The 9,979-nt window shown below is 53.2% G+C and overlaps 1 long non-coding RNA gene across 1 annotated transcript in view; it reads right to left on the minus strand.

The window, feature by feature from the left end:
• Nucleotides 1-9,979, minus strand: part of LOC140391762 (uncharacterized) — a 275,634-nt gene that overhangs the window by 22,268 nt on the left and 243,387 nt on the right. The window lies entirely within an intron of this gene.

The following is a 9,979-nucleotide window of genomic DNA, read 5'->3' on the forward strand; positions in this document are numbered from 1 at the left end:
TGTGCACGTTCAACACCCCATTCGGCCGCTACTGTTACAACCACATGCCTTTCGGTAGCATATCTGCCTCCGAAGTGTTTCTTTGCATCATGGAGCAGATGATGGAGGGCATCGAGGGGGTACGAGTATACGTGGACGACGTGATTATCTGGTCCACAAAGCCCCAGGAACACATCGCTCGCCTCAAGCAGGTCTTCCAGCGAATTCATGAACATGGTCTCCAGCTCAACAGGGCCAAGTGCTCATTTGGTCAATCTGATATAAAGTTTCTGGGCGACCACATCTCGCAGCAGGGTGTGCGGCCAGACGCCGACAAGGTCTTGGCGATCAACGCCATGAAGACCCCGGAGGACAAGAAGGCGGTCCTCCACTTCCTCGGGATGGTCAACTTTCTCGGGAAATTCATTCCCAATATGGCATCCCACACCACGGCCCTCCGCCATCTCGTCAAGAAGTCAATGGAATTCCTGTGGCTGCCCACACATGAAGCGGAATGGCGTGAGCTGAAGGCAAATCTCACCACAGCCTCAGTTCTAGCGTTCTTCGACCCAACCAAGGAAACCAAGATATCAACTGATGCAAGCCAGGACGGCATTGGGCGGTGCTCCTCCAGCGAGATGACTCCTTGTCCTGGGGTCCAGTGGTATATGCCTCCAGGGCCATGACGCCCACTGAGCAACGGTATGCCCAGATTGAAAAGGAGTGTCTGGGTCTCCTGACAGGAATAGTCAAGTTTCATGACTACGTTTACGGCCTGCCGAAATTCATGGTGGAAACGGACCACAGTCCACATAATCCAGAAGGATTTAAATGACATGACACCTCGGTTACAACGAATTCTTCTTCGACTCCGCCGCTATGACTTCGAACTTGTCTACACGCCAGGCAAAGAGCTGATCATTGCAGATGCCCTATCCCGGTTGTTTTTGAAAACTCACCACTATTCTTAGAAGTCCCCCTATACCAAAAAGGGCCGACATTCTAAATGGTGATCAGGGATTCTCACTCCCCGACTCCGATGCAAGCTTCAGTGGGTGATATTCAGGTCAAACTATATTTTCAAGTTATGCCCCGGTATAACCCATACCTTCACCGAAGATTTCATCTACTTACCACTTAGTAGCATCGATCCTAGGTCCTGCATTGCTGAGTAAATAAAGTAGACTAATAACCACTGTTTCAGGTTAAAATTTTTAAGTTATTTTATTATTATATATTTTTCTTCTCTTTTTAAAAGATGCAATCACTGTATTTACAGAAAAGTAAAAAGATCTTGCTTCTGGATCTTTCTGGTTGGTTGAAGGGACCTTCAGGCCCAACTTGACAATCAATCTTCTTTTTAAAATCTGGTCTTCTTTAGATGTATTCGCTGATGAGCTTGGTTGCTGTGTCCTATCTTTCCCATGTACCGAGCTATGAGAGCTGGCTCTGAGCTGAATCTGGCTACTCTTTAAATTCTAGTCTTCCTTAGATGTATTAGCTATTTTAGCTCGGCTGCTCTGCCCCGTCTCTTTCCCATGACCGAGCTGACTGTAATCTGTCTCTAGCTGCTTCTCCCCTCTCTCTGAGTTCTGGTTCTCATTCTGGTTCTGCTTCTCGTTCTGCTAGTTCCTGCCCTGGTATCTTGGTTTATATTCGCTTTCTAACAATTAAGTTTTTATGATGTTATTGTAAAGTAACTCTTATTTTCTTTGATCGTAAAAAGTATCTTTTGATCTAACCCTTTTAATCCAACTAAGTATTCATTTTGACATGACTTCATCTCATAGATCTGATTACATTGTTTCCTTTGTGATGTTCAAAATGCTTTGACTTCAAGAGGTGTTACTTTTAATTCCTGTCATTTCTATAGTTTTATTTTCCAATTGTGTCCTCAGCTCAATTTTGACTTTGATTTTGGCTTTGAATTAAGTTTCTCGTAGACTGATAGTCTCCAGTTTTCTTTAATTTACCTGGTATTAGCAAATTTTCACACCTAGAACCTCATCCTTTCTTTCCCAGCTGCTAACTAAGATAATTAATTTCATTGAAGGTGTGAGCCATTGTTTTTGGCTTCATTCAAAATCCTGTTTGTCTTGTTTGCTAAGCCTGCTTGACCAAGGACATCTGCATTTTACAATCCTGCTCTGGTAGCTGCTGTTAACCCTTTGTGGGATCTTTCCCTGTATCCTCTCATGTTTCTCTCAGACCAGATATTGCCAGACTTCCATGTTTCAAATCACACATCTTTCCATATTATCAATTACACGGTGCATCACCACACCTGTGACCAAGGTGACTTCATCTGCCACATGGAAGTGCAAGTGCAATTGTGTGCCACCAACCTCCCAGCCTCTGACGAACGAGTGGTCCAAATTCGTGAGGAAACGGCCAAGGATCCTTTACTGCAGCGTGTGATGCAGCACCTTACCCATGGCTGGCAGAAGGGACAAAGTCCCCAATTCTTTAATGTTAAATGTGCTGGGTCAAATCCATAAGGGTCACCTTGGAGTCGAGAAATGCCGCCGCAGAGCTTGGGAGGCGGTTTACTGGCCGGGCATTAACGAGGATATTGCCAACACGGTCCTCAACTGCCCCACCTGTCGGAGGTTTCAACCGGCTCAACCCAAAGAAACACTGCAACAGCACGAGATCGTGACCTCTCCGTGTTCCAAAGCAGGTGTAGACCTTTTTCACGCCAAGGGGCGTGACTACGTACTCCTGGTCGACTACTTCTCCAGTTACCCAGAAGTGGTGAAACTGTCCGACTTCACGTCGAAGGCGGTCATCAAAGCCTGCAAAGAAACGTTCGCCAGGCATGGGATACCGCTCACGGTAATGAGCGACAACAGTCCATGCTTTTACAGCCAAGAATGGTCTGATTTTGCACAGTCCTACAACTTCCGTCACGTTACCTCCAGTCCCCACTACCCGCAATCAAACGGGAAGGTTGAGAAAGGGGTCCATATTGTCAAGCGGTTGCTGTGCAAAGCTGCAGACTCAGGCTCCGACTTCAACCTGGCAATGCTGGCATACAGGGCAACCCCACTGTCCACTGGGTTGTCCCCAGCGCAGATGCTCATGAATCGCACTCTGAGGACCACAGTTCCAGCCACCCATGTTCCAGACCTTGACCACCTCACGGTACTGCAAAAAGTGCAGCAGTCCCGGGCCCAACAGAAGGCCACATATGATGCTCATGTCATGGATTTACCTGAGCTGGCTCCAGCCGATCATGTTCGCGTCCAGTTGCCTGAGGGCGGTTGGTCAGCCACAGCTGTTGTTGTCAAACAAGTTGCCCTGAAGTCTTTCATTGTTCGCATGGCTGATGGCTGCCTGCTACGGCGCAACAGATGGGCATTGCGAAGAGTTCCACGCCCACCACCTGACCGCAGTGCTCCGCCGGCTGTCATGCTTTCTCTGGACGTACCCTCGAGGCCACGAGGCCACCGATCTGCCAGCGATCCTGCCGGCCCACGCGACCACCGCAATGGCAGCGATCCCACCTCTCCACTTGCAGGCGGCTCCTGATCCACATCTGCGGCGATCGACAAGAATTCGTCGCTCGCCACAAAGACTGAATCTGTAGACTTAACGTTTGTAAAATTTTTGTGACTGAATCCATCGACTTAACTCTTGTAAATATTGCTTAGTTTGCCATGTATCTGCACTATCAACATCTTCCCATGTATATACGTTTGTTCAATCACCATTTGTATATAGTCAGGCATATATATATATATATATATACCTCAGTATTTATTTAACTCCAAAAAAAAGGGGGAGATGTCATAATATCCACTCATGTGTATAATGAGATGCAGACAGGCAGTGATTGACACATAGGGTGACCAGTAAGCATACAACACAGCACAGCCACTCACCAGACAGGACACTACCACTGTAAAGGAGGGGGCACTAGGTTTCCCGCTCTCTCTGGACCCAGCTACTGAGACAGTCAGAGTCCACGAGCTAGCAGGCACAAACACCATGCGGTAGCTAGTAAGTCTGGTCAGGCTACTACAAGGTCACTAGTCAGATCAATATAGTGTTGACCCACAGCTGAATATGTACAGCAGTTCATCTAGTTGAATAAAACAGTGTTGGATCTTCTGCTGTGATAGACGTCTGTTTCTAACTTCCTTGCATCGAGTGCAGTCCACATTGAACCAACCTGCCTAACACATCAATCACCTGTCCTCAAATGGGCTGGCAGAACGGCGGTGCAAACCTTTGGCCACAAAGGATGGGGCGGGGCATCATCAATAGATCTCTTTGTGGACTTTGTGGAGTATGAGTGTCTTTATTGACGGTGCTAAACCACCGTTAGTATATTATAGGTATTGTGGTAACCTGCTACTGTATTACATGTAATGTGGTAAATCACTGCCTGATGGCTCCGCCTCCCCTCGGGCTCGGTATAAAGGTGGCCGACCTCCAGCCCTGTCTCAGTTTGGAATCAGAGGCCAGGAGGCTTTCTGCTTAGCTTATTAAATCTCAGTTTCGTTCACTACTCGTCTTGTGTTGATTGATGGCACATCAATTTAATAAGCTAAACTTTTAAGATGAATTCATCGCTCAAGCCTGATCGCCTGGAGCTGGACCCACAAGCAGCCGACACCACTGCAACATTCGAGCACTGGCTAAGCTGCTTCGAAGCTTACCTCAGATCCTCCACCAAAGAAGTCACCGACATCCAGAAGCAGCAAATACTCAACGCACGGGTGAGCCCGCGAATTTTTCTTCTTATCAGAGACGCCCCCTCGTATTCGGAGGCAATAATGCCGCTGAAGGGACTGTACGTGAAGACAGTAAACGAGGTGTATGCTAGGCACCTCCTTGCCATGAGGTGACAACGCCCCGGAGAATCACAAGCCGAATTCCTGCGTGCCTTGCGGGTACTCGGCCGGAACTGTGCTTGCCAGGCGGTATCGGCTGCCCAACACACGGAGCTGCTGATCAGGGACACCTATGTCGCGGGTATAAAATCCGACCACATCCGCCAGCACTTGCTAGAAGGGGTACGCTCGGCCTACCAGAGACACTGCAGCTCTCAAACTCCCTGGAAGTGGCTTTCCAGAACATGGAGACCTACACCTCAGACAACGCGGCACCCTCGTGGACGACGCGGGCGCCGCCATCACCCGACCCAAGTGCAGCGCAAGCCTGTGCCGCCAAGCAGCCCGCCAACACCGGAAGCCCCGAATGCTACTTTTGCGGCCAGGGTAAGCACCCCAGACAATGCTGCCCTGCACGGAACGTGACTTGCAACGGGTGTGGGAGGAAAGGCCACTTCACCAAAGTTTGCCAGGCCCGATCGGTACCTAAAACTCCTAGGCCTAGCAGCGCTGCTTGCTGTTCGTCGGGACCTCCCCCATCTGCCGCGCCACCCGCCATGTGCGACTCGTGGGCGCCGCCATGTTCGTTGCCACCCGCCATGTTCGGCCCGTGGGGGCCGCCATTGTCGCCGCCATCTTTGCTGCCACCCGCCATGTGCGACCTGTGGGCGCCGCCATCTTGTACTCCACCTGCCACGCACAACCCATGGGGGCCGCCACCTTTGACGCCACCTCCGATGCCACCCGCCACGCGCGACCCATGGGGGCCGCCATCTTGGAACCGCTCTGCCGCCTCCCAGGACCCCTGCTGACCCGGTCGTACGCTGGCCACCGCTACCTCCGACCGGCCCACCCACCACCTTCCGTAGCTCGCCTCCATCACACTCGACCAGTCTCGACCCCATCAACTCACGAGATCCACAATGACCGTCCGGATCAACTGCCACGAAACGGCCTACCTCTTCGACTCCGGGAGCACAGACAGCTTTATCCACCCAGATATGGTAAGGCGCTGCTCCCTCCCAATTTTACCCGCGACCCAGAAAATCAGCCTGGTTTCCGGATAGCATTCCGTAGCAACCCGGGGGTACTGTGTCGCAACCCTTTCAGTACAAGGCGTACAGTACACTAACTTTAAGCTCTACGTCCTCCCCCATCTCTGCGCAGCCCTATTACTGGGCCTCGACTTCCAGTGCCACCTCCAAAGCCTGACCTTAAAGTTCAGTGGACCCCTGCCCCCATCACCGTCTGTAGCCTTGCAACCCACCCCACCCTCGCTCTTCGCCAACCTCACCCCGGACTGTAAGCCCGCCGCCACTAGGAGCAGACGATACAGTGCCCGTGACAGGGCCTTTATCAGGTCGGATGTCCAGCGACTCCTACGAGAGGGGATCATTGAGGTTAGTACCAGCCCCTGGAGAGCCCAAGTGGTGGTCGTCAAGACTGGGGAGAAGCACTGGATGGTCATCGACAACAGTCAGGCGATCAACCGGTACACGCAGCTTGATGCGTACCCCCCCCCCCCCCCCGCATATCTGACATGGTCAATCAGATTGCGCAGTATCGAGTCTTCTCCACAGTCGACTTGAAGTCCGTGTACCACCAGCTCCCTATCCGCCTGGAGGACCGCCAATACACTGCCCTCGAGGCAGATGGCCGCCTCTATCACTTCCTCGGGGTCCCCTTTGGCGTCACCAATGGGGTCTCGGTCTTCCAGTGAGAAATGGACCGAATGGTTGACCAGTACGGGCTGCGGGCCACGTTCCTGTACCTAGACAATGTCACCATCTGCGGCCATGACCAGTAGGACCATGACGCCAACCTCCAGAAATTCCTCCACACCGCCAAGCTCTTTAACCTCACATACAACAAGGAGAAATGCGTTTTCCACACAACCCGCCTAGCCATCCTCGGCTACGTTGTGGAAAACGGAGTCCTAGGGCCCGACCCCGACCGCATGCGCCCCCTCCTAGAACTTCCCCTCCCCCACTGTCCCAAGGCCCTGAAGAGATGCCTGGGGTTCTTCTCGTATTATGCACAGTGGGTCCCCAATTATGCGGACAAGGCCCGCCCACTCATTAAATCTACCGTTTTTCCCCTGACGACTGAGGCCCGCCTGGCCTTCAACCGCATCAAGGCAGATATTGCCAAAGCCGCGATGCACGCTGTGGACGAGTCCATTCCGTTCCAGGTGGAGAGCGATGCATCCGACTTTGCCCTGGCCGCTACCCCCAACCAAGCGGGCAGGGTGGCTTTCTTCTCCCGTACCTTCCATGCCTCTGAAATTCGGCACTCCTCAGTCGAAAAGGAAGCCTAAGCCATCGTAGAAGCTGTGCGACATTGGAGGCATTACCGGCCGGCAGGCGATTCACTCTCCTCACTGACCAACGGTCGGTTGCCTTCATGTTTAACAATACACAGCGGGGCAAAATCAAGAATGACAAGATTCTGAGGTGGAGATTCGAACTCTCCACCTACAACTATGAGATCTTGTGCCGACCTGGGAAACTCAATGAACCCCCAGATGCCCTATCCTGCGGTACTTGTGCCAGCGCACAAGTAGACCGACTTCGGGCCCTCCACAATGACCTCTGTCACCCACGGGTCACCCGTTTTTTTCATTTTATCAAGGCTCGCAACCTGCCTTACTCCATCAAGGAGGTCAGGACCATGACCAGGGACTGCCAGGTCTGCGCAAGAGTGCAAACCGCACTTCTATCGGCCAGACTGAGCACATCTGGTAAAGGCCTCCCGCCCCTTTGAGTGCCTCAGCGTCGACTTCAAAGGGCCCCTCCCCTCCACTGACCGTAACATGTACTTCCTCAACGTTGTTGATGAGTACTCATGCTTCCCCTTTGCCATCCCGTGCCCTGACATGACCTCAGCCACCGTCATCAAGGCTCTGCACAGTCTCTTCACTTTGTTCGGTTTCCCCACCTACATCCATAGCGATCGGGGTTCCTCCTTCATGAGCGACGAGTTGCTTCAGTTCCTGCTTAGCAAGGGCATCGCCTCAAGCAGGACGACCAGCTACAACCCCCGGGGTAACGGACAGGTGGAGAGGGAGAACGCGACGGTCTGGAAGGCCGTCCTTCTGGCCCTACGGTCTAGAAGTCTCCCAGTCCCCCGCTGGCAGGAGGTCCTCCCCGAAGCGCTCCATTTCATCCAGTCGCTCCTGTGCACTGCCACCAATGAGACCCCTCGCGAACGTATGTTTGCCTTCCATAGGAAGTCCACCTCAGGGGTCTCACTCCTGTCCTGGCTGACAGTCCGGGGCCCGTCCTCCTCCAGAAGCATGCAAGGAGTCATAAATCGGATCCCTTCGTCGAGAAGGTCCTGCTCCTCCATGCCAATCCACAATATGCCTACATGGCACATCATGACGGGCGGCAGGACACAGTCTCCCTCCGGGATTTGGCACCTGCAGGTTCCTCAGCGACCATCACCACCACCCCCGACCCTACACCGTCTCCCTCCACCACTACCCGGCTACTTCAAGATTTGGCACCCGCAGGCCCACCGGCGACCATCACCACCACCCCCGCCCCTACACCGGCCCCCCCTCCACCGACTCAACTACTGGGAGAAGAAGAAGACAACATGCTCCCGGACGCGCAGATCTCGACACCAGTACACACACCACAGCCGGGACTGAGGCGATCGCAGCAGAAGGTCATAGCCCCCGACAGACTCGACCTTTAAGCCAACTTCACTCCCGCTGGACTCTTTTTATTAACAGGGGATGAAAGTGGTGATGCGAGCATCAAATCACACGAAACCAGGAGTAGAAGTAAACTATGGCTTTCATCAACTAGAACAGTGCCTGCCTGCAACTGATCTGTTACTGGGAGCCGCCTACAGGGCGACTGCTCTTTATACCTCCCCTCAAAGGGTGGAGCCAGAGGCGGAGCCCACACAGGCCCCAACATGCTACATCATAGGTAATACCATACAATGGTCCATAGGTGGAGCCCACATGGGCAACAGCATAATACTGATCTGCACATGGTGAATTGTTACAGCAAAACATTCACCACATGGGGTAAACCAGTTAATATATTATAGGTATTGTGGTAACCTGCTACAGTATTTCATGTAATGTGGTAAACCACTGCCTGATGGCTCCGCCTCCCCTCGGGCTCGGTATAAAGGTGGCTGACCTCCAGCCCTGTCCCAGTTCGTGATCAGAGGCCAGAAGGCTTTGGGTGGGATTCCCCTCTCCCGCGCCATCGTGAACACCGTCGAGGTTCATGACGGCGCGAAACGGCCCCGATCCCGACCGATTCAGGCCCTGACAATGGGCTAGGATCGGGACCGCGTCATCTACACGCGCCAGGCCGTGTCGCCCGCGTAAAGGCGGCGCCGCATAGATGACGCGGTCGGCGCCGCATAACTGGCGTCATCCGCGCATGCGTGGTTGCCGTCCTCTCTAAGTCCGCCCCGCAAGAAGATGTCGGACGGATCTTGCGGGGCCGCGGAAGGAGGTCCTCCTTCAGAGAGGACGGCCCGACGATCGGTGGGCACCGATCGCGGGCCATGCCACATTTAAGGTACCCCCTCTCCCCGCAGGCCCCCCCCCCCAGCGTTCACGCACCGTTCACGACGGCAGCGGCAAGGTGTGGACGGCGCCGGGGGGAACCCGCCGTTTTGGCCTTGCCGCTCGGCCCATCCGGGCCTGAGAATAGCGGGGGTGCCGGAGAATCGCCATTTTGGGTGTCTCCTGCGATTCTCCGGCCTGCGGCCCGCGGAACTCAACGGGGCCGTTCCCGCCACTTGGGAGAATCGCGGGAGGGCGTCGGACCGGCGTCCCGGGAAATTTTGGCGGCCCAGGCGATTCTCCCAACCGGCGCGTGAGTGGAGAATCTCGCCCTTTATGTTTAGCTTATTAAAGCCTCAGTTTCGTTCACTACTCGTCTTGTGTTGATTGATGGCACATCATTGACAAACGGGTGGGAGGTTCACCCAATGGGAAATGAGCAGTGGGAGTTTAAAATCCACTGCTTCAATTCGGGTGTGTATTCTGTACGTCCCCCAGCTTGGATTTGTACGCTGGAAACCACAGCAATGGCCTTTTCTGTTATGTAAATAAAAGGTCATGGTGTCAGATGACTGGCCTTGGCGAGTTTATTGCAGTCCAGGAAGCATTCAGCTGCAAGTCAAGG

The sequence above is a fragment of the Scyliorhinus torazame genome, chromosome 15 (assembly GCF_047496885.1).
Source record: "Scyliorhinus torazame isolate Kashiwa2021f chromosome 15, sScyTor2.1, whole genome shotgun sequence".
Taxonomy (NCBI): Eukaryota; Metazoa; Chordata; class Chondrichthyes; order Carcharhiniformes; family Scyliorhinidae; genus Scyliorhinus; species Scyliorhinus torazame.